The sequence below is a fragment of the Lissotriton helveticus genome, chromosome 7 (assembly GCF_964261635.1).
Source record: "Lissotriton helveticus chromosome 7, aLisHel1.1, whole genome shotgun sequence".
In the NCBI taxonomy this organism is placed as follows: domain Eukaryota; kingdom Metazoa; phylum Chordata; class Amphibia; order Caudata; family Salamandridae; genus Lissotriton; species Lissotriton helveticus.
Window position 1 is genome coordinate 8,082,392 of NC_136068.1, and position 22,502 is coordinate 8,104,893.

At 59.3% G+C, this 22,502-nt stretch overlaps 1 protein-coding gene across 4 annotated transcripts in view; it reads right to left on the reverse strand.

Moving 5' to 3' along the window:
• Nucleotides 1-22,502, reverse strand: part of LOC144767936 (uncharacterized) — a 268,255-nt gene that overhangs the window by 211,068 nt on the left and 34,685 nt on the right. The window lies entirely within an intron of this gene.

Here is a 22,502-nt window from a genome sequence, read left to right on the forward strand (position 1 = left end):
CTGGTGAGGCAGAGCTCAGTGTGGACGCAGGGTCTGGTGATGCTGGACTCAGTGTGGACGCAGGGTCTGGTGATACTGGTCTCAGTGTGGACGCAGAGTCTGGTGATGCCGGACTCAGTTTGGACGCGGGGTCTGGGGATGCTGGACTCAGTGTGGAGGCAGGGTCTGGTGATGCTGGACTCAGTGTGGACGCAGGGTCTGGTGATGCCAGACTCAGTGTGGACGCAGGGTCTGGGGATGCAGGACTCAGTGTGGTTGCAGGGTCTGGTGATGCTGGACTCAGTGTGGACGCAGGGTCTGGTGATGCTGGACTCAGTGTGGATGCAGGGTCTGGTGATGCTGGACTCAGTGTGGACGCAGGGTCTGGTGATGCAGGAGTCAGTGTGGATGCAGGGTCTGGTGAAGCAGGACTCAGTGTGGATGCAGGGTCTGGTGATGCTGGACTCAGTGTGGATGCAGGGTCTGGTGATGCAGGACTCAGTGTGGACGCAGGGTCTGGTGATGGAGGAGTCAGTGTGGACGCAGGGTCTGGTGATGCTGGACTCAGTGTGGATGCAGGGTCTGGTGATGCAGGACTCAGTGTGGACGCAGGGTCTGGTGATGGAGGAGTCAGTGGCAATGCAGGGTCTGGTGATGGAGGAGTCAGTGTGGACGCAGGGTCTGGTGATGCTGGACTCAGTGTGGATGCAGGGTCTGATGATGTAGGACTCAGTGTGGACGCAGGGTCTGGTGATGCAGGACTCAGTGTGGATGCAGGGTCTGGTGATGCAGGATTCAGTGTGGGTGCAGGGTCTGGTGATGGAGGAGTCAGTGTGGATGCAGGGTCTGGTGATGCAGGACTCAGTGTGGACGCCAGGTCTGGCGATGCAGGACTAAGTGTGGATGCAGGGTCTGGTGATGCAGGACTCAGTGTGGACGCAGGGTCTGGTGATGCAGGACTCAGTGTGGACGCAGGGTCTGGTGATGCAGGACTCAGTGTGGACGCAGGGTCTGGTGATGCCGGACTCAGTGTGGATGCAGGGTCTGGTGATGCTCGACTCAGTGTGGATGCCGGGTCTGGTGATGCAGGACTCAGTGTGGATGAAGGGTCTGGTGATGCTGGACTCAGTGTGGATGCAGGGTCTGGTGATGCAGGACTCAGTGTGGACGCAGGGTTTGGTGATGGAGGAGTCAGTGTGGACGCAGGGTCTGGTGATGCTGGACTCAGTGTGGATGCAGGGTCTGGTGATGCAGGACTCAGTGTGGACGCAGGGTCTGGTGATGGAGGAGTCAGTGGGGATGCAGGGTCTGGTGATGGAGGAGTCAGTGTGGACGCATGGTCTGGTGATGCTGGACTCAGTGTGGATGCAGGGTCTGATGATGTAGGACTCAGTGTGGATGCAGGGTCTGGTGATGCCGGACTCAGTGTGGACGCAGGTCAGGTGATGCAGCACTCTGTGTGGATGCAGGGTCTGGTGATGCAGGACTCAGTGTGGACGCAGGGTTTGGTGATGCAGGACTCAGTGTGGACGCAGGGTCTGGTGATGCTGGACTCAGTGTGGATGCAGGGTCTGGTGATGCAGGGTCTGGTGATGCAGGACTCAGTGTGGACGCATGGTCTTGTGATGCAGGACTCAGTGTGTATGCAGGGTCTGGTGATGCAGGACTCAGTGTGGATGCAGGGTCTGGTGATGCAGGACTCAGTGTGGATGCAGGGTCTGGTGATGCAGGACTCAGTGTGTATGCAGGGTCTGGTGATGCAGGACTCAGTGTGGGCGCAGGGTCTGGTGATGCTGGACTCAGTGTGGGTGCAGGGTCTGGTGATGCAGGACTCAGTGTGGACGCAGGGTCTGCTGATGCAGGACTCAGTGTGGACGCAGGGTCTGGTGATGCTGGACTCAGTGTGTATGCAAGGTCTGGTGATGCAGGACTCAGTGTGGGCGCAGGGTCTGGTGATGCTGGACTCAGTGTTGGTGCAGGGTCGGGTGATGCAGGACTCAGTGTGGGCGCAGGGTCTGGTGATGCAGTACTCTGTGTGGGTGCATGGTCTGGTGAGGCAGAGCTCAGTGTGGACGCAGGGTCTGGTGATGCTGGACTCAGTGTGGACGCAGGGTCTGGTGATGCCGGACTCAGTGTGGACGCAGGGTCTGGGGATGCTTGACTCAGTGTGGATGCAGGGTCTGGTGATGCTGGACTCAGTGTGGATGCAGGGTCTGGTGATTCAGGACTCACTGTGGACACAGGGTCTGGTGATGCTGGACTCAGTGTGGGTGCAGGGTCTGGTGATGCAGGACTCAGTGTGGGCGCAGGGTCTGGTGATGCAGGACTAAGTGTGGATGCATGGTCTGGTGAGGCAGAGCTCAGTGTGGACGCAGGGTCTGGTGATGCTGGACTCAGTGTGGACGCAGGGTCTGGTGATACTGGTCTCAGTGTGGACGCAGGGTCTGGTGATGCCGGACTCAGTTTGGACGCGGGGTCTGGGGATGCTGGACTCAGTGTGGAGGCAGGGTCTGGTGATGCTGGACTCAGTGTGGACGCAGGGTCTGGTGATGCCGGACTCAGTGTGGACGCAGGGTCTGGGGATGCAGGACTCAGTGTGGACGCAGGGTCTGGTGATGGAGGAGTCAGTGTGGACGCAGGGTCTGGTGATGCTGGACTCAGTGTGGATGCAGGGTCTGGTGATGCCGGACTCAGTGTGGACGCAGGGTCTGGGGATGCAGGACTCAGTGTGGATGCAGGGTCTGGTGATGCTGGACTCAGTGTGGACGCAGGGTCTGGTGATGCTCGACTCAGTGTGGATGCAGGGTCTGGTGATGCTGGACTCAGTGTGGACGCAGGGTCTGGTGATGCAGGAGTCAGTGTGGAGGCAGGGTCTGGTGATGCAGGACTCAGTGTGGATGCAGGGTCTGGTGATGCAGGACTCAGTGTGGATGCAGGGTCTGGTGATGCTCGACTCAGTGTGGATGCCGGGTCTGGTGATGCAGGACTCAGTGTGGATGAAGGGTCTGGTGATGCTGGACTCAGTATGGATGCAGGGTCTGGTGATGCAGGACTCAGTGTGGACGCAGGGTCTGGTGATGGAGGAGTCAGTGTGGACGCAGGGTCTGGTGATGCTGGACTCAGTGTGGATGCAGGGTCTGGTGATGCAGGACTCAGTGTGGACGCAGGGTCTGGTGATGGAGGAGTCAGTGGGGATGCAGGGTCTGGTGATGGAGGAGTCAGTGTGGACGCAGGGTCTGGTGATGCTGGACTCAGTGTGGATGCAGGGTCTGATGATGTAGGACTCAGTGTGGACGCAGGGTCTGGTGATGCAGGATTCAGTGTGGGTGCAGGGTCTGGTGATGGAGGAGTCAGTGTGGATGCAGGGTCTGGTGATGCAGGACTCAGTGTGGACGCCAGGTCTGGCGATGCAGGACTAAGTGTGGATGCAGGGTCTGGTGATGCAGGACTCAGTGTGGACGCAGGGTCTGGTGATGCAGGACTCAGTGTGGACGCAGGGTCTGGGGATGCTGGACTCAGTGTGGATGCAGGGTCTGGTGATGCTGGACTCAGAGTGTACGCAGGGTCTGGTGATGCCGGACTCAGTTTGGACGCAGGGTCTGTGGATGCAGGGTCTGGTGATGCTGGACTCAGTGTGGACGCAGAGTCTGGTGATGCAGGACTCAGTGTGGATGCAGGGTCTGGTGATTCAGGACTCACTGTGGACACAGGGTCTGGTGATGCTGGACTCAGTGTGGGTGCAGGGTCTGTTGATGCAGGACTCTGTGTGGGTGCATGGTCTGGTGAGGCAGAGCTCAGTGTGGACACAGGGTCTAGTGATGCTGGACTCAGTGTGGACGCAGGGTCTGGTGATACTGGACTCATTGTGGACGCAGGGTCTGGTGATGCCGGACTCAGTGTGGACGCGGGGTCTGGGGATGCTGGACTCAGTGTGGATGCAGGGTCTGGTGATGCTGGACTCAGTGTGGACGCAGGGTCTGGTGATGCCGGACTCAGTGTGGATGCAGGGTCTGGTGATGCTGGACTCAGTGTGGACGCAGGGTCTGGTGATGCTCGACTCAGTGTGGATGCAGGGTCTGGTGATGCTGGACTCAGTGTGGACGCAGGGTCTGGTGATGCCGGAGTCAGTGTGGATGCAGGGTCTGGTGATGCAGGACTCAGTGTGGATGCAGGGTCTGGTGATGCAGGACTCAGTGTGGATGCAGGGTCTGGTGATGCTCGACTCAGTGTGGATGCAGGGTCTGGTGATGCAGGAGTCTGTGTGGGTGCAGGGTCTGGTAATGCAGGACTCAGTGTGGACGCAGGGTCTGGTGATGCAGGACTCAGTGTGGACGCAGGGTCTGGTGATGCTGGGCTCAGTGTATATGCAGGGTCTGGTGATGCCGGACTCAGTGTGGATGCAGGGTCTGGTGATGCTGGACTCAGTGTGTATGCAGGGTCTGGTGATGCGGGACTCAGTGTGGGCGCAGGGTCTGGTGATGCTGGACTCAGTGTGGGTGCAGGGTCTGGTGATGCAGGACTCAGTGTGGATGCAGGGTCTGGTGATGCAGGACTCAGTGTGGAAGCAGGGTCTGGTGATGCTGGACTCAGTGTGTATGCAAGGTCTGGTGATGCAGGACTCAGTGTGGGCGCAGGGTCTGGTGATGCTGGACTCAGTGTGGGTGCAGGGTCGGGTGATGCAGGACTCAGTGTGGGCGCAGGGTCTGGTGATGCAAGACTCTGTGTGGGTGCATGGTCTGGTGAGGCAGAGCTCAGTGTGGACTCAGGGTCTGGTGATGCTGGACTCAGTGTGGACGCAGGGTCTGGTGATACTGGACTCAGTGTGGACGCAGGGTCTGGTGATGCCGGACTCAGTGTGGACGCAGGGTCTGGGGATGCTGGACTCAGTGTGGATGCAGGGTCTGGTGATGCTGGACTCAGTGTGTATGCAGGGTCTGGTGATGCGGGACTCAGTGTGGGCGCAGGGTCTGGTGATGCTGGACTCAGTGTGGGTGCAGGGTCTGGTGATGCAGGACTCAGTGTGGATGCAGGGTCTGGTGATGCAGGACTCAGTGTGGAAGCAGGGTCTGGTGATGATGGACTCAGTGTGTATGCAAGGTCTGGTGATGCAGGACTCAGTGTGGGCGCAGGGTCTGGTGATGCTGGACTCAGTGTGGGTGCAGGGTCGGGTGATGCAGGACTCAGTGTGGGCGCAGGGTCTGGTGATGCAGGACTCTGTGTGGGTGCATGGTCTGGTGAGGCAGAGCTCAGTGTGGACTCAGGGTCTGGTGATGCTGGACTCAGTGTGGACGCAGGGTCTGGTGATACTGGACTCAGTGTGGACGCAGGGTCTGGTGATGCCGGACTCAGTGTGGACGCAGGGTCTGGGGATGCTGGACTCAGTGTGGATGCAGGGTCTGGTGATGCTGGACTCAGAGTGGACGCAGGGTCTGGTGATGCTGGACTCAGTTTGGACGCAGGGTCTGTGGATGCAGGGTCTGGTGATGCTGGACTCAGTGTGGACGCAGGGTCTGGTGATGCAGGACTCAGTGTGGATGCAGGGTCTGGTGATTCAGGACTCACTGTGGACACAGGGTCTGGTGATGCTGGACTCAGTGTGGGTGCAGGGTCTGGTGATGCAGGACTCAGTGTGGGCGCAGGGTCTGGTGATGCAGGATTCTGTGTGGGTGCATGGTCTGGTGAGGCAGAGCTCAGTGTGGACGCAGGGTCTGGTGATGCTGGACTCAGTGTGGACGCAGGGTCTGGTGATACTGGTCTCAGTGTGGACGCAGGGTCTGGTGATGCCGGACTCAGTTTGGACGCGGGGTCTGGGGATGCTGGACTCAGTGTGGAGGCAGGGTCTGGTGATGCTGGACTCAGTGTGGACGCAGGGTCTGGTGATGCCAGACTCAGTGTGGACGCAGGGTCTGGGGATGCAGGACTCAGTGTGGTTGCAGGGTCTGGTGATGCTGGACTCAGTGTGGACGCAGGGTCTGGTGATGCTGGACTCAGTGTGGATGCAGGGTCTGGTGATGCTGGACTCAGTGTGGACGCAGGGTCTGGTGATGCAGGAGTCAGTGTGGATGCAGGGTCTGGTGAAGCAGGACTCAGTGTGGATGCAGGGTCTGGTGATGCTGGACTCAGTGTGGATGCAGGGTCTGGTGATGCAGGACTCAGTGTGGACGCAGGGTCTGGTGATGGAGGAGTCAGTGTGGACGCAGGGTCTGGTGATGCTGGACTCAGTGTGGATGCAGGGTCTGGTGATGCAGGACTCAGTGTGGACGCAGGGTCTGGTGATGGAGGAGTCAGTGGCAATGCAGGGTCTGGTGATGGAGGAGTCAGTGTGGACGCAGGGTCTGGTGATGCTGGACTCAGTGTGGATGCAGGGTCTGATGATGTAGGACTCAGTGTGGACGCAGGGTCTGGTGATGCAGGACTCAGTGTGGATGCAGGGTCTGGTGATGCAGGATTCAGTGTGGGTGCAGGGTCTGGTGATGGAGGAGTCAGTGTGGATGCAGGGTCTGGTGATGCAGGACTCAGTGTGGACGCCAGGTCTGGCGATGCAGGACTAAATGTGGATGCAGGGTCTGGTGATGCAGGACTCAGTGTGGACGCAGGGTCTGGTGATGCAGGACTCAGTGTGGACGCAGGGTCTGGTGATGCAGGACTCAGTGTGGACGCAGGGTCTGGTGATGCCGGACTCAGTGTGGATGCAGGGTCTGGTGATGCTCGACTCAGTGTGGATGCCGGGTCTGGTGATGCAGGACTCAGTGTGGATGAAGGGTCTGGTGATGCTGGACTCAGTGTGGATGCAGGGTCTGGTGATGCAGGACTCAGTGTGGACGCAGGGTTTGGTGATGGAGGAGTCAGTGTGGACGCAGGGTCTGGTGATGCTGGACTCAGTGTGGATGCAGGGTCTGGTGATGCAGGACTCAGTGTGGACGCAGGGTCTGGTGATGGAGGAGTCAGTGGGGATGCAGGGTCTGGTGATGGAGGAGTCAGTGTGGACGCATGGTCTGGTGATGCTGGACTCAGTGTGGATGCAGGGTCTGATGATGTAGGACTCAGTGTGGATGCAGGGTCTGGTGATGCCGGACTCAGTGTGGACGCAGGTCAGGTGATGCAGCACTCTGTGTGGATGCAGGGTCTGGTGATGCAGGACTCAGTGTGGACGCAGGGTTTGGTGATGCAGGACTCAGTGTGGACGCAGGGTCTGGTGATGCTGGACTCAGTGTGGATGCAGGGTCTGGTGATGCAGGGTCTGGTGATGCAGGACTCAGTGTGGACGCATGGTCTTGTGATGCAGGACTCAGTGTGTATGCAGGGTCTGGTGATGCAGGACTCAGTGTGGATGCAGGGTCTGGTGATGCAGGACTCAGTGTGGATGCAGGGTCTGGTGATGCAGGACTCAGTGTGTATGCAGGGTCTGGTGATGCAGGACTCAGTGTGGGCGCAGGGTCTGGTGATGCTGGACTCAGTGTGGGTGCAGGGTCTGGTGATGCAGGACTCAGTGTGGACGCAGGGTCTGCTGATGCAGGACTCAGTGTGGACGCAGGGTCTGGTGATGCTGGACTCAGTGTGTATGCAAGGTCTGGTGATGCAGGACTCAGTGTGGGCGCAGGGTCTGGTGATGCTGGACTCAGTGTTGGTGCAGGGTCGGGTGATGCAGGACTCAGTGTGGGCGCAGGGTCTGGTGATGCAGTACTCTGTGTGGGTGCATGGTCTGGTGAGGCAGAGCTCAGTGTGGACGCAGGGTCTGGTGATGCTGGACTCAGTGTGGACGCAGGGTCTGGGGATGCCGGACTCAGTGTCGACGCAGGGTCTGGGGATGCTTGACTCAGTGTGGATGCAGGGTCTGGTGATGCTGGACTCAGTGTGGATGCAGGGTCTGGTGATTCAGGACTCACTGTGGACACAGGGTCTGGTGATGCTGGACTCAGTGTGGGTGCAGGGTCTGGTGATGCAGGACTCAGTGTGGGCGCAGGGTCTGGTGATGCAGGACTAAGTGTGGATGCATGGTCTGGTGAGGCAGAGCTCAGTGTGGACGCAGGGTCTGGTGATGCTGGACTCAGTGTGGACGCAGGGTCTGGTGATACTGGTCTCAGTGTGGACGCAGGGTCTGGTGATGCCGGACTCAGTTTGGACGCGGGGTCTGGGGATGCTGGACTCAGTGTGGAGGCAGGGTCTGGTGATGCTGGACTCAGTGTGGACGCAGGGTCTGGTGATGCCGGACTCAGTGTGGACGCAGGGTCTGGGGATGCAGGACTCAGTGTGGACGCAGGGTCTGGTGATGGAGGAGTCAGTGTGGACGCAGGGTCTGGTGATGCTGGACTCAGTGTGGATGCAGGGTCTGGTGATGCCGGACTCAGTGTGGACGCAGGGTCTGGGGATGCAGGACTCAGTGTGGATGCAGGGTCTGGTGATGCTGGACTCAGTGTGGACGCAGGGTCTGGTGATGCTCGACTCAGTGTGGATGCAGGGTCTGGTGATGCTGGACTCAGTGTGGACGCAGGGTCTGGTGATGCAGGAGTCAGTGTGGAGGCAGGGTCTGGTGATGCAGGACTCAGTGTGGATGCAGGGTCTGGTGATGCAGGACTCAGTGTGGATGCAGGGTCTGGTGATGCTCGACTCAGTGTGGATGCCGGGTCTGGTGATGCAGGACTCAGTGTGGATGAAGGGTCTGGTGATGCTGGACTCAGTATGGATGCAGGGTCTGGTGATGCAGGACTCAGTGTGGACGCAGGGTCTGGTGATGGAGGAGTCAGTGTGGACGCAGGGTCTGGTGATGCTGGACTCAGTGTGGATGCAGGGTCTGGTGATGCAGGACTCAGTGTGGACGCAGGGTCTGGTGATGGAGGAGTCAGTGGGGATGCAGGGTCTGGTGATGGAGGAGTCAGTGTGGACGCAGGGTCTGGTGATGCTGGACTCAGTGTGGATGCAGGGTCTGATGATGTAGGACTCAGTGTGGACGCAGGGTCTGGTGATGCAGGATTCAGTGTGGGTGCAGGGTCTGGTGATGGAGGAGTCAGTGTGGATGCAGGGTCTGGTGATGCAGGACTCAGTGTGGACGCCAGGTCTGGCGATGCAGGACTAAGTGTGGATGCAGGGTCTGGTGATGCAGGACTCAGTGTGGACGCAGGGTCTGGTGATGCAGGACTCAGTGTGGACGCAGGGTCTGGGGATGCTGGACTCAGTGTGGATGCAGGGTCTGGTGTTGCTGGACTCAGAGTGTACGCAGGGTCTGGTGATGCCGGACTCAGTTTGGACGCAGGGTCTGTGGATGCAGGGTCTGGTGATGCTGGACTCAGTGTGGACGCAGAGTCTGGTGATGCAGGACTCAGTGTGGATGCAGGGTCTGGTGATTCAGGACTCACTGTGGACACAGGGTCTGGTGATGCTGGACTCAGTGTGGGTGCAGGGTCTGTTGATGCAGGACTCTGTGTGGGTGCATGGTCTGGTGAGGCAGAGCTCAGTGTGGACACAGGGTCTAGTGATGCTGGACTCAGTGTGGACGCAGGGTCTGGTGATACTGGACTCATTGTGGACGCAGGGTCTGGTGATGCCGGACTCAGTGTGGACGCGGGGTCTGGGGATGCTGGACTCAGTGTGGATGCAGGGTCTGGTGATGCTGGACTCAGTGTGGACGCAGGGTCTGGTGATGCCGGACTCAGTGTGGATGCAGGGTCTGGTGATGCTGGACTCAGTGTGGACGCAGGGTCTGGTGATGCTCGACTCAGTGTGGATGCAGGGTCTGGTGATGCTGGACTCAGTGTGGACGCAGAGTCTGGTGATGCCGGAGTCAGTGTGGATGCAGGGTCTGGTGATGCAGGACTCAGTGTGGATGCAGGGTCTGGTGATGCAGGACTCAGTGTGGATGCAGGGTCTGGTGATGCTCGACTCAGTGTGGATGCAGGGTCTGGTGATGCAGGAGTCTGTGTGGGTGCAGGGTCTGGTAATGCAGGACTCAGTGTGGACGCAGGGTCTGGTGATGCAGGACTCAGTGTGGACGCAGGGTCTGGTGATGCTGGGCTCAGTGTATATGCAGGGTCTGGTGATGCCGGACTCAGTGTGGATGCAGGGTCTGGTGATGCTGGACTCAGTGTGTATGCAGGGTCTGGTGATGCGGGACTCAGTGTGGGCGCAGGGTCTGGTGATGCTGGACTCAGTGTGGGTGCAGGGTCTGGTGATGCAGGACTCAGTGTGGATGCAGGGTCTGGTGATGCAGGACTCAGTGTGGAAGCAGGGTCTGGTGATGCTGGACTCAGTGTGTATGCAAGGTCTGGTGATGCAGGACTCAGTGTGGGCGCAGGGTCTGGTGATGCTGGACTCAGTGTGGGTGCAGGGTCGGGTGATGCAGGACTCAGTGTGGGCGCAGGGTCTGGTGATGCAGGACTCTGTGTGGGTGCATGGTCTGGTGAGGCAGAGCTCAGTGTGGACTCAGGGTCTGGTGATGCTGGACTCAGTGTGGACGCAGGGTCTGGTGATACTGGACTCAGTGTGGACGCAGGGTCTGGTGATGCCGGACTCAGTGTGGACGCAGGGTCTGGGGATGCTGGACTCAGTGTGGATGCAGGGTCTGGTGATGCTGGACTCAGAGTGGACGCAGGGTCTGATGATGCTGGACTCAGTTTGGACGCAGGGTCTGTGGATGCAGGGTCTGGTGATGCTGGACTCAGTGTGGACGCAGGGTCTGGTGATGCAGGACTCAGTGTGGATGCAGGGTCTGGTGATTCAGGACTCACTGTGGACACAGGGTCTGGTGATGCTGGACTCAGTGTGGGTGCAGGGTCTGGTGATGCAGGACTCAGTGTGGGCGCAGGGTCTGGTGATGCAGGATTCTGTGTGGGTGCATGGTCTGGTGAGGCAGAGCTCAGTGTGGACGCAGGGTCTGGTGATGCTGGACTCAGTGTGGACGCAGGGTCTGGTGATACTGGTCTCAGTGTGGACGCAGGGTCTGGTGATGCCGGACTCAGTTTGGACGCGGGGTCTGGGGATGCTGGACTCAGTGTGGAGGCAGGGTCTGGTGATGCTGGACTCAGTGTGGACGCAGGGTCTGGTGATGCCAGACTCAGTGTGGACGCAGGGTCTGGGGATGCAGGACTCAGTGTGGTTGCAGGGTCTGGTGATGCTGGACTCAGTGTGGACGCAGGGTCTGGTGATGCTGGACTCAGTGTGGATGCAGGGTCTGGTGATGCTGGACTCAGTGTGGACGCAGGGTCTGGTGATGCAGGAGTCAGTGTGGATGCAGGGTCTGGTGAAGCAGGACTCAGTGTGGATGCAGGGTCTGGTGATGCTGGACTCAGTGTGGATGCAGGGTCTGGTGATGCAGGACTCAGTGTGGACGCAGGGTCTGGTGATGGAGGAGTCAGTGTGGACGCAGGGTCTGGTGATGCTGGACTCAGTGTGGATGCAGGGTCTGGTGATGCAGGACTCAGTGTGGACGCAGGGTCTGGTGATGGAGGAGTCAGTGGCAATGCAGGGTCTGGTGATGGAGGAGTCAGTGTGGACGCAGGGTCTGGTGATGCTGGACTCAGTGTGGATGCAGGGTCTGATGATGTAGGACTCAGTGTGGACGCAGGGTCTGGTGATGCAGGACTCAGTGTGGATGCAGGGTCTGGTGATGCAGGATTCAGTGTGGGTGCAGGGTCTGGTGATGGAGGAGTCAGTGTGGATGCAGGGTCTGGTGATGCAGGACTCAGTGTGGACGCCAGGTCTGGCGATGCAGGACTAAGTGTGGATGCAGGGTCTGGTGATGCAGGACTCAGTGTGGACGCAGGGTCTGGTGATGCAGGACTCAGTGTGGACGCAGGGTCTGGTGATGCAGGACTCAGTGTGGACGCAGGGTCTGGTGATGCCGGACTCAGTGTGGATGCAGGGTCTGGTGATGCTCGACTCAGTGTGGATGCCGGGTCTGGTGATGCAGGACTCAGTGTGGATGAAGGGTCTGGTGATGCTGGACTCAGTGTGGATGCAGGGTCTGGTGATGCAGGACTCAGTGTGGACGCAGGGTTTGGTGATGGAGGAGTCAGTGTGGACGCAGGGTCTGGTGATGCTGGACTCAGTGTGGATGCAGGGTCTGGTGATGCAGGACTCAGTGTGGACGCAGGGTCTGGTGATGGAGGAGTCAGTGGGGATGCAGGGTCTGGTGATGGAGGAGTCAGTGTGGACGCATGGTCTGGTGATGCTGGACTCAGTGTGGATGCAGGGTCTGATGATGTAGGACTCAGTGTGGATGCAGGGTCTGGTGATGCCGGACTCAGTGTGGACGCAGGTCAGGTGATGCAGCACTCTGTGTGGATGCAGGGTCTGGTGATGCAGGACTCAGTGTGGACGCAGGGTTTGGTGATGCAGGACTCAGTGTGGACGCAGGGTCTGGTGATGCTGGACTCAGTGTGGATGCAGGGTCTGGTGATGCAGGGTCTGGTGATGCAGGACTCAGTGTGGACGCATGGTCTTGTGATGCAGGACTCAGTGTGTATGCAGGGTCTGGTGATGCAGGACTCAGTGTGGATGCAGGGTCTGGTGATGCAGGACTCAGTGTGGATGCAGGGTCTGGTGATGCAGGACTCAGTGTGTATGCAGGGTCTGGTGATGCAGGACTCAGTGTGGGCGCAGGGTCTGGTGATGCTGGACTCAGTGTGGGTGCAGGGTCTGGTGATGCAGGACTCAGTGTGGACGCAGGGTCTGCTGATGCAGGACTCAGTGTGGACGCAGGGTCTGGTGATGCTGGACTCAGTGTGTATGCAAGGTCTGGTGATGCAGGACTCAGTGTGGGCGCAGGGTCTGGTGATGCTGGACTCAGTGTTGGTGCAGGGTCGGGTGATGCAGGACTCAGTGTGGGCGCAGGGTCTGGTGATGCAGTACTCTGTGTGGGTGCATGGTCTGGTGAGGCAGAGCTCAGTGTGGACGCAGGGTCTGGTGATGCTGGACTCAGTGTGGACGCAGGGTCTGGTGATGCCGGACTCAGTGTGGACGCAGGGTCTGGGGATGCTTGACTCAGTGTGGATGCAGGGTCTGGTGATGCTGGACTCAGTGTGGATGCAGGGTCTGGTGATTCAGGACTCACTGTGGACACAGGGTCTGGTGATGCTGGACTCAGTGTGGGTGCAGGGTCTGGTGATGCAGGACTCAGTGTGGGCGCAGGGTCTGGTGATGCAGGACTAAGTGTGGATGCATGGTCTGGTGAGGCAGAGCTCAGTGTGGACGCAGGGTCTGGTGATGCTGGACTCAGTGTGGACGCAGGGTCTGGTGATACTGGTCTCAGTGTGGACGCAGGGTCTGGTGATGCCGGACTCAGTTTGGACGCGGGGTCTGGGGATGCTGGACTCAGTGTGGAGGCAGGGTCTGGTGATGCTGGACTCAGTGTGGACGCAGGGTCTGGTGATGCCGGACTCAGTGTGGACGCAGGGTCTGGGGATGCAGGACTCAGTGTGGACGCAGGGTCTGGTGATGGAGGAGTCAGTGTGGACGCAGGGTCTGGTGATGCTGGACTCAGTGTGGATGCAGGGTCTGGTGATGCCGGACTCAGTGTGGACGCAGGGTCTGGGGATGCAGGACTCAGTGTGGATGCAGGGTCTGGTGATGCTGGACTCAGTGTGGACGCAGGGTCTGGTGATGCTCGACTCAGTGTGGATGCAGGGTCTGGTGATGCTGGACTCAGTGTGGACGCAGGGTCTGGTGATGCAGGAGTCAGTGTGGAGGCAGGGTCTGGTGATGCAGGACTCAGTGTGGATGCAGGGTCTGGTGATGCAGGACTCAGTGTGGATGCAGGGTCTGGTGATGCTCGACTCAGTGTGGATGCCGGGTCTGGTGATGCAGGACTCAGTGTGGATGAAGGGTCTGGTGATGCTGGACTCAGTATGGATGCAGGGTCTGGTGATGCAGGACTCAGTGTGGACGCAGGGTCTGGTGATGGAGGAGTCAGTGTGGACGCAGGGTCTGGTGATGCTGGACTCAGTGTGGATGCAGGGTCTGGTGATGCAGGACTCAGTGTGGACGCAGGGTCTGGTGATGGAGGAGTCAGTGGGGATGCAGGGTCTGGTGATGGAGGAGTCAGTGTGGACGCAGGGTCTGGTGATGCTGGACTCAGTGTGGATGCAGGGTCTGATGATGTAGGACTCAGTGTGGACGCAGGGTCTGGTGATGCAGGATTCAGTGTGGGTGCAGGGTCTGGTGATGGAGGAGTCAGTGTGGATGCAGGGTCTGGTGATGCAGGACTCAGTGTGGACGCCAGGTCTGGCGATGCAGGACTAAGTGTGGATGCAGGGTCTGGTGATGCAGGACTCAGTGTGGACGCAGGGTCTGGTGATGCAGGACTCAGTGTGGACGCAGGGTCTGGGGATGCTGGACTCAGTGTGGATGCAGGGTCTGGTGATGCTGGACTCAGAGTGTACGCAGGGTCTGGTGATGCCGGACTCAGTTTGGACGCAGGGTCTGTGGATGCAGGGTCTGGTGATGCTGGACTCAGTGTGGACGCAGAGTCTGGTGATGCAGGACTCAGTGTGGATGCAGGGTCTGGTGATTCAGGACTCACTGTGGACACAGGGTCTGGTGATGCTGGACTCAGTGTGGGTGCAGGGTCTGTTGATGCAGGACTCTGTGTGGGTGCATGGTCTGGTGAGGCAGAGCTCAGTGTGGACACAGGGTCTAGTGATGCTGGACTCAGTGTGGACGCAGGGTCTGGTGATACTGGACTCATTGTGGACGCAGGGTCTGGTGATGCCGGACTCAGTGTGGACGCGGGGTCTGGGGATGCTGGACTCAGTGTGGATGCAGGGTCTGGTGATGCTGGACTCAGTGTGGACGCAGGGTCTGGTGATGCCGGACTCAGTGTGGATGCAGGGTCTGGTGATGCTGGACTCAGTGTGGACGCAGGGTCTGGTGATGCTCGACTCAGTGTGGATGCAGGGTCTGGTGATGCTGGACTCAGTGTGGACGCAGGGTCTGGTGATGCCGGAGTCAGTGTGGATGCAGGGTCTGGTGATGCAGGACTCAGTGTGGATGCAGGGTCTGGTGATGCAGGACTCAGTGTGGATGCAGGGTCTGGTGATGCTCGACTCAGTGTGGATGCAGGGTCTGGTGATGCAGGAGTCTGTGTGGGTGCAGGGTCTGGTAATGCAGGACTCAGTGTGGACGCAGGGTCTGGTGATGCAGGACTCAGTGTGGACGCAGGGTCTGGTGATGCTGGGCTCAGTGTATATGCAGGGTCTGGTGATGCCGGACTCAGTGTGGATGCAGGGTCTGGTGATGCTGGACTCAGTGTGTATGCAGGGTCTGGTGATGCGGGACTCAGTGTGGGCGCAGGGTCTGGTGATGCTGGACTCAGTGTGGGTGCAGGGTCTGGTGATGCAGGACTCAGTGTGGATGCAGGGTCTGGTGATGCAGGACTCAGTGTGGAAGCAGGGTCTGGTGATGCTGGACTCAGTGTGTATGCAAGGTCTGGTGATGCAGGACTCAGTGTGGGCGCAGGGTCTGGTGATGCTGGACTCAGTGTGGGTGCAGGGTCGGGTGATGCAGGACTCAGTGTGGGCGCAGGGTCTGGTGATGCAGGACTCTGTGTGGGTGCATGGTCTGGTGAGGCAGAGCTCAGTGTGGACTCAGGGTCTGGTGATGCTGGACTCAGTGTGGACGCAGGGTCTGGTGATACTGGACTCAGTGTGGACGCAGGGTCTGGTGATGCCGGACTCAGTGTGGACGCAGGGTCTGGGGATGCTGGACTCAGTGTGGATGCAGGGTCTGGTGATGCTGGACTCAGAGTGGACGCAGGGTCTGGTGATGCCGGACTCAGTTTGGACGCAGGGTCTGTGGATGCAGGGTCTGGTGATGCTGGACTCAGTGTGGACGCAGGGTCTGGTGATGCAGGACTCAGTGTGGATGCAGGGTCTGGTGATTCAGGACTCACTGTGGACACAGGGTCTGGTGATGCTGGACTCAGTGTGGGTGCAGGGTCTGGTGATGCAGGACTCAGTGTGGGCGCAGGGTCTGGTGATGCAGGATTCTGTGTGGGTGCATGGTCTGGTGAGGCAGAGCTCAGTGTGGATGCAGGGTCTGGTGATGCTGGACTCAGTGTGGACGCAGGGTCTGGTGATACTGGTCTCAGTGTGGACGCAGGGTCTGGTGATGCCGGACTCAGTTTGGACGCGGGGTCTGGGGATGCTGGACTCAGTGTGGAGGCAGGGTCTGGTGATGCTGGACTCAGTGTGGACGCAGGGTCTGGTGATGCCGGACTCAGTGTGGACGCAGGGTCTGGGGATGCAGGACTCAGTGTGGTTGCAGGGTCTGGTGATGCTGGACTCAGTGTGGACGCAGGGTCTGGTGATGCTGGACTCAGTGTGGATGCAGGGTCTGGTGATGCTGGACTCAGTGTGGACGCAGGGTCTGGTGATGCAGGAGTCAGTGTGGATGCAGGGTCTGGTGATGCAGGACTCAGTGTGGATGCAGGGTCTGGTGATGCAGGACTCAGTGTGGATGCAGGGTCTGGTGATGCTCGACTCAGTGTGGATGCCGGGTCTGGTGATGCAGGACTCAGTGTGGATGAAGGGTCTGGTGATGCTGGACTCAGTGTGGATGCAGGGTCTGGTGATGCAGGACTCAGTGTGGACGCAGGGTCTGGTGATGGAGGAGTCAGTGTGGACGCAGGGTCTGGTGATGCTGGACTCAGTGTGGATGCAGGGTCTGGTGATGCAGAACTCAGTGTGGAGGCAGGGTCTGGTGATGGAGGAGTCAGTGGCAATGCAGGGTCTGGTGATGGAGGAGTCAGTGTGGACGCAGGGTCTGGTGATGCTGGACTCAGTGTGGATGCAGGGTCTGATGATGTAGGACTCAGTGTGGACGCAGGGTCTGGTGATGCAGGACTCAGTGTGGATGCAGGGTCTGGTGATGCAGGATTCAGTGTGGGTGCAGGGTCTGGTGATGGAGGAGTCAGTGTGGATGCAGGGTCTGGTGATGCAGGACTCAGTGTGGACGCCAGGTCTGGCGATGCAGGACTAAGTGTGGATGCAGGGTCTGGTGATGCAGGACTCAGTGTGGACGCAGGGTCTGGTGATGCAGGACTCAGTGTGGACGCAGGGTCTGGTGATGCAGGACTCAGTGTGGACGCAGGGTCTGGTGATGCCGGACTCAGTGTGGATGCAGGGTCTGGTGATGCTCGACTCAGTGTGGATGCCGGGTCTGGTGATGCAGGACTCAGTGTGGATGAAGGGTCTGGTGATGCTGGACTCAGTGTGGATGCAGGGTCTGGTGATGCAGGACTCAGTGTGGACGCAGGGTCTGGTGATGGAGGAGTCAGTGTGGACGCAGGGTCTGGTGATGCTGGACTCAGTGTGGATGCAGGGTCTGGTGATGCAGGACTCAGTGTGGACGCAGGGTCTGGTGATGGAGGAGTCAGTGGGGATGCAGGGTCTGGTGATGGAGGAGTAAGTGTGGACGCATGGTCTGGTGATGCTGGACTCAATGTGGATGCAGGGTCTGATGATGTAGGACTCAGTGAGGACGCCAGGTCTGGCGATGCAGGACTAAGTGTGGATGCAGGGTCTGGTGATGCAGGACTCAGTGTGGACGCAGGGTCTGGTGATGCAGGACTCAGTGTGGACGCAGGGTCTGGTGATGCTCGACTCAGTGTGGATGCAGGGTCTGGTGATGCCGGACTCAGTGTGGATGCAGGGTCTGGTGATGCTGGACTCAGTGTGGATGCAGGGTCTGGTGATGCCGGACTCAGTGTGGACGCAGGTCAGGTGATGCAGCACTCTGTGTGGATGCAGGGTCTGGTGATGCAGGACTCAGTGTGGACGCAGGGTCTGGTGATGCAGGACTCAGTGTGGACGCAGGGTCTGGTGATGCTGGACTCAGTGTGGATGCAGGGTCTGGTGATGCAGGTTCTGGTGATGCAGGACTCAGTGTGGACGCATGGTCTTGTGATGCAGGACTCAGTGTGTATGCAGGGTCTGGTGATGCAGGACTCAGTGTGGATGCAGGGTCTGGTGATGCAGGACTCAGTGTGGATGCAGGGTCTGGTGATGCAGGACTCAGTGTGTATGCAGGGTCTGGTGATGCAGGACTCAGTGTGGGTGCAGGGTCTGGTGATGCAGGACTCAGTGTGGACGCAGGGTCTGCTGATGCAGGACTCAGTGTGGACGCAGGGTCTGGTGATGCTGGACTCAGTGTGTATGCAAGGTCTGGTTATGCAGGACTCAGTGTGGGCGCAGGGTCTGGTGATGCTGGACTCAGTGTTGGTGCAGGGTCGGGTGATGCAGGACTCAGTGTGGGCGCAGGGTCTGGTGATGCAGTACTCTGTGTGGGTGCATGGTCTGGTGAGGCAGAGCTCAGTGTGGACGCAGGGTCTGGTGATGCCGGACTCAGTGTGGACGCAGGGTCTGGGGATGCTTGACTCAGTGTGGATGCAGGGTCTGGTGATGCTGGACTCAGTGTGGATGCAGGGTCTGGTGATTCAGGACTCACTGTGGACACAGGGTCTGGTGATGCTGGACTCAGTGTGGGTGCAGGGTCTGCTGATGCAGGACTCAGTGTGGGCGCAGGGTCTGGTGATGCAGGACTAAGTGTGGATGCATGGTCTGGTGAGGCAGAGCTCAGTGTGGACGCAGGGTCTGGTGATGCTGGACTCAGTGTGGACGCAGGGTCTGGTGATACTGGTCTCAGTGTGGACGCAGGGTCTGGTGATGCCGGACTCAGTTTGGACGTGGGGTCTGGGGATGCTGGACTCAGTGTGGAGGCAGGGTCTGGTGATGCTGGACTCAGTGTGGACGCAGGGTCTGGTGATGCCGGACTCAGTGTGGACGCAGGGTCTGGGGATGCAGGACTCAGTGTGGACGCAGGGTCTGGTGATGGAGGAGTCAGTGTGGACGCAGGGTCTGGTGATGCTGGACTCAGTGTGGATGCAGGGTCTGGTGATGCAGGACTCAGTGTGGACGCAGGGTCTGGTGATGCAGGAGTCAGTGGGGATGCAGGGTCTGGTGATGGAGGAGTCAGTGTGGACGCAGGGTCTGGTGATGCTGGACTCAGTGTGGATGCAGGGTCTGATGTTGTAGGACTCAGTGTGGACGCAGGGTCTGGTGATGCAGGACTCAGTGTGGATGCAGGGTCTGGTGATGCAGGATTCAGTGTGGGTGCAGGGTCTGGTGATGGAGGAGTCAGTGTGGATGCAGGGTCTGGTGATGCAGGACTCAGTGAGGACGCCAGGTCTGGCGATGCAGGACTAAGTGTGGACGCAGGGTCTGGTGATGCAGGACTCAGTGTGGACGCAGGGTCTGGTGATGCAGGACTCAGTGTGGACGCAGGGTCTGGTGATGCCGGACTCAGTGTGGATGCAGGGTCTGGTGATGCTCGACTCAGTGTGGATGCAGGGTCTGGTGATGCCGGACTCAGAGTGGATGCAGGGTCTGGTGATGCTGGACTCAGTGTGGATGCAGGGTCTGGTGATGCCGGACTCAGTGTGGACGCAGGTCAGGTGATGCAGCACTCTGTGTGGATGCAGGGTCTGGTGATGCAGGACTCAGTGTGGACGCAGGGTCTGGTGATGCAGGACTCAGTGTGGACGCAGGGTCTGGTGATGCTGGACTCAGTGTGGATGCAGGGTCTGGTGATGCAGGGTCTGGTGATTCAAGACTCACTGTGGACACAGGGTCTGGTGATGCTGGACTCAGTGTGGCTGCAGGGTCTGGTGATGCAGGACTCAGTGTGGCTGCAGGGTCTGGTGATGCAGGACTCAGTGTGGGCGCAGGGTCTGTTGATACCGGACTCAGTGTGGACGCCAGGTCTGGCGATGCAGGACTCAGTATGGATGCAGGGTCTGGTGATGCTGGACTCAGTGTGGGTGCAGGGTCTGGTGATGCTGGACTCAGTGTGGACGCAGAATCTGGGGATGCCGGACTCAGTGTGGACGCAGGGTCTGGTGATGCTGGACTCAGTATGGATGCAGGGTCTGGTGATGCTGGACTCAGTGTGGGTGCAGGGTCTGGTGATGCTGGACTCAGTGTGGATGCAGGGTCTGGTGATGCTGGACTCAGTGTGGACGCAGAATCTGGGGATGCCGGACTCAGTGTGGACGCAGGGTCTGGTGATGGTGGACTCAGTATGGATGCAGGGTCTGGTGATGCTGGACTCAGTGTGGACGCAGGGTCTGGTGATGCTGGACTCAGTGTGGGTGCAGGGTCTGGTGATGCTGGACTCAGTATGGATGCAGGGTCTGGTGATGCTGGACTCAGAGTGGACGCAGGGTCTGGTGATGCTGGACTCAGTGTGGATGCAGGGTCTGGTGAGGCAGAGCTCAGTGTGGACGCAGGGTCTGATGATGCCGGACTCAGTGTGGACGCAGGGTCTGGGGATGCTGGACTCAGTGTGGATGCAGGGTCTGGTGATGCTGGACTCAGAGTGGACGCAGGGTCTGGTGATGCCGGACTCAGTTTGGACGCAGGGTCTGTGGATGCAGGGTCTGGTGATGCTGGACTCAGTGTGGACGCAGGGTCTGGTGATGCAGGACTCAGTGTGGATGCAGGGTCTGGTGATTCAAGACTCACTGTGGACACAGGGTCTGGTGATGCTGGACTCAGTGTGGCTGCAGGATCTGGTGATGCAGGACTTAGTGTGGGCGCAGGGTCTGTTGATGCAGGACTCTGTGTGGGTGCATGGTCTGGTGAGGCAGAGCTCAGTGTGGACGCAGGGTCTGGTGATGCCGGACTCAGTGTGGACGCAGGGTCTGGGGATGCTGGACTCAGTGTGGACGCAGGGTCTGGTGATACCAGACTCAGTGTGGACGCAGGGTCTGGGGATGCTGGACTCAGTGTGGACACAGGGTCTGGTGATGCAGGACTCAGTGTGGATGCAGGGTCTGGTGATGCCAGACTCAGTGTGGACGCAGGGTCAGGTGATGCTGGACTCAGTGTGGACGCAGGGTCTGGTGATACCGGACTCAGTGTGGACGCAGGGTCTGGTGATGCAGGACTCAGTGTGGAGGCCAGGTCTGGTGATGCTGGACTCAGTGTGTATGCAGGGTCTGGTGATGCAGGACTCAGTGTGGACGCAGGGTCTTGTGATGCTGGACTCAGTGTGGGTGCAGGGTCGGGTGATGCAGGACTCAGTGTGGGCGCAGGGTCTGGTGATGCAGGACTCTGTGTGGGTGCATGGTCTGGTGAGGCAGAGCTCAGTGTGGACGCAGGGTCTGGTGATGCCGGACTCAGTGTGGACGCAGGGTCTGGGGATGCTGGACTCAGTGTGGATGCAGGGTCTGGTGATGCTGGACTCAGAGTGGACTCAGGGTCTGGTGATGCCGGACTCAGTTTGGATGCAGGGTCTGTGGACGCAGGGTCTGGTGATGCAGGACTCAGTGTGGGTGCAGGGTCTGGTGATGCTGGACTCAGTATGGATGCAGGGTCTGGTGATGCAGGACTCAGTGTGGACGCAGGGTCTTGTGATGCTGGACTCAGTGTGGGTGCAGGGTCGGGTGATGCAGGACTCAGTGTGGGCGCAGGGTCTGGTGATGCAGGACTCTGTGTGGGTGCATGGTCTGGTGAGGCAGAGCTCAGTGTGGACGCAGGGTCTGGTGATGCCGGACTCAGTGTGGACGCAGGGTCTGGGGATGCTGGACTCAGTGTGGATGCAGGGTCTGGTGATGCTGGACTCAGAGTGGACGCAGGGTCTGGTGATGCCGGACTCAGTTTGGTTGCAGGGTCTGTGGACGCAGGGTCTGGTGATGCTGGACTCAGTGTGGGTGCAGGGTCTGGTGATGCTGGACTCAGAGTGGACGCAGGGTCTGGTGATGCCGGACTCAGTTTGGATGCAGGGTCTGTGGACGCAGGGTCTGGTGATGCTGGACTCAGTGTGGGTGCAGGGTCTGGTGATGCTGGACTCAGTATGGATGCAGGGTCTGGTGATGCTGAACTCAGAGTGGACGCAGGGTCTGGTGATGCTGGACTCAGTGTGGATGCAGGGTCTGGTGAGGCAGAGCTCAGTGTGGACGCAGGGCCTGGTGATGCCGGACTCAGTGTGGACGCAGGGTCTGGGGATGCTGGACTCAGTGTGGATGCAGGGTCTGGTGATGCTGGACTCAGAGTGGACGCAGGGTCTGGTGATGCCGGACTCAGTTTGGACGCAGGGTCTGTGGATGCAGGGTCTGGTGATGCTGGACTCAGTGTGGACGCAGGGTCTGGTGATGCAGGACTCAGTGTGGATGCAGGGTCTGGTGATTCAAGACTCACTGTGGACACAGGGTCTGGTGATGCTGGACTCAGTGTGGCTGCAGGGTCTGGTGATGCAGGACTCAGTGTGGGCGCAGGGTCTGTTGATGCAGGACTGTGTGTGGGTGCATGGTCTGGTGAGGCAGAGCTCAGTGTGGACGCAGGGTCTGGTGATGCCGGACTCAGTGTGGACGCAGGGTCTGGGGATGCTGGACTCAGTGTGGACGCAGGGTCTGGTGATAATCAATCAATCAATCAATGACATTTATAGAGCGCGCTACATACCCGTAGGGTCTCAAGGCGCTGGGGGAGGGGGGGTGCCGCTACTGCTCGAACAGCCAGGTCTTCAGCTTCTTC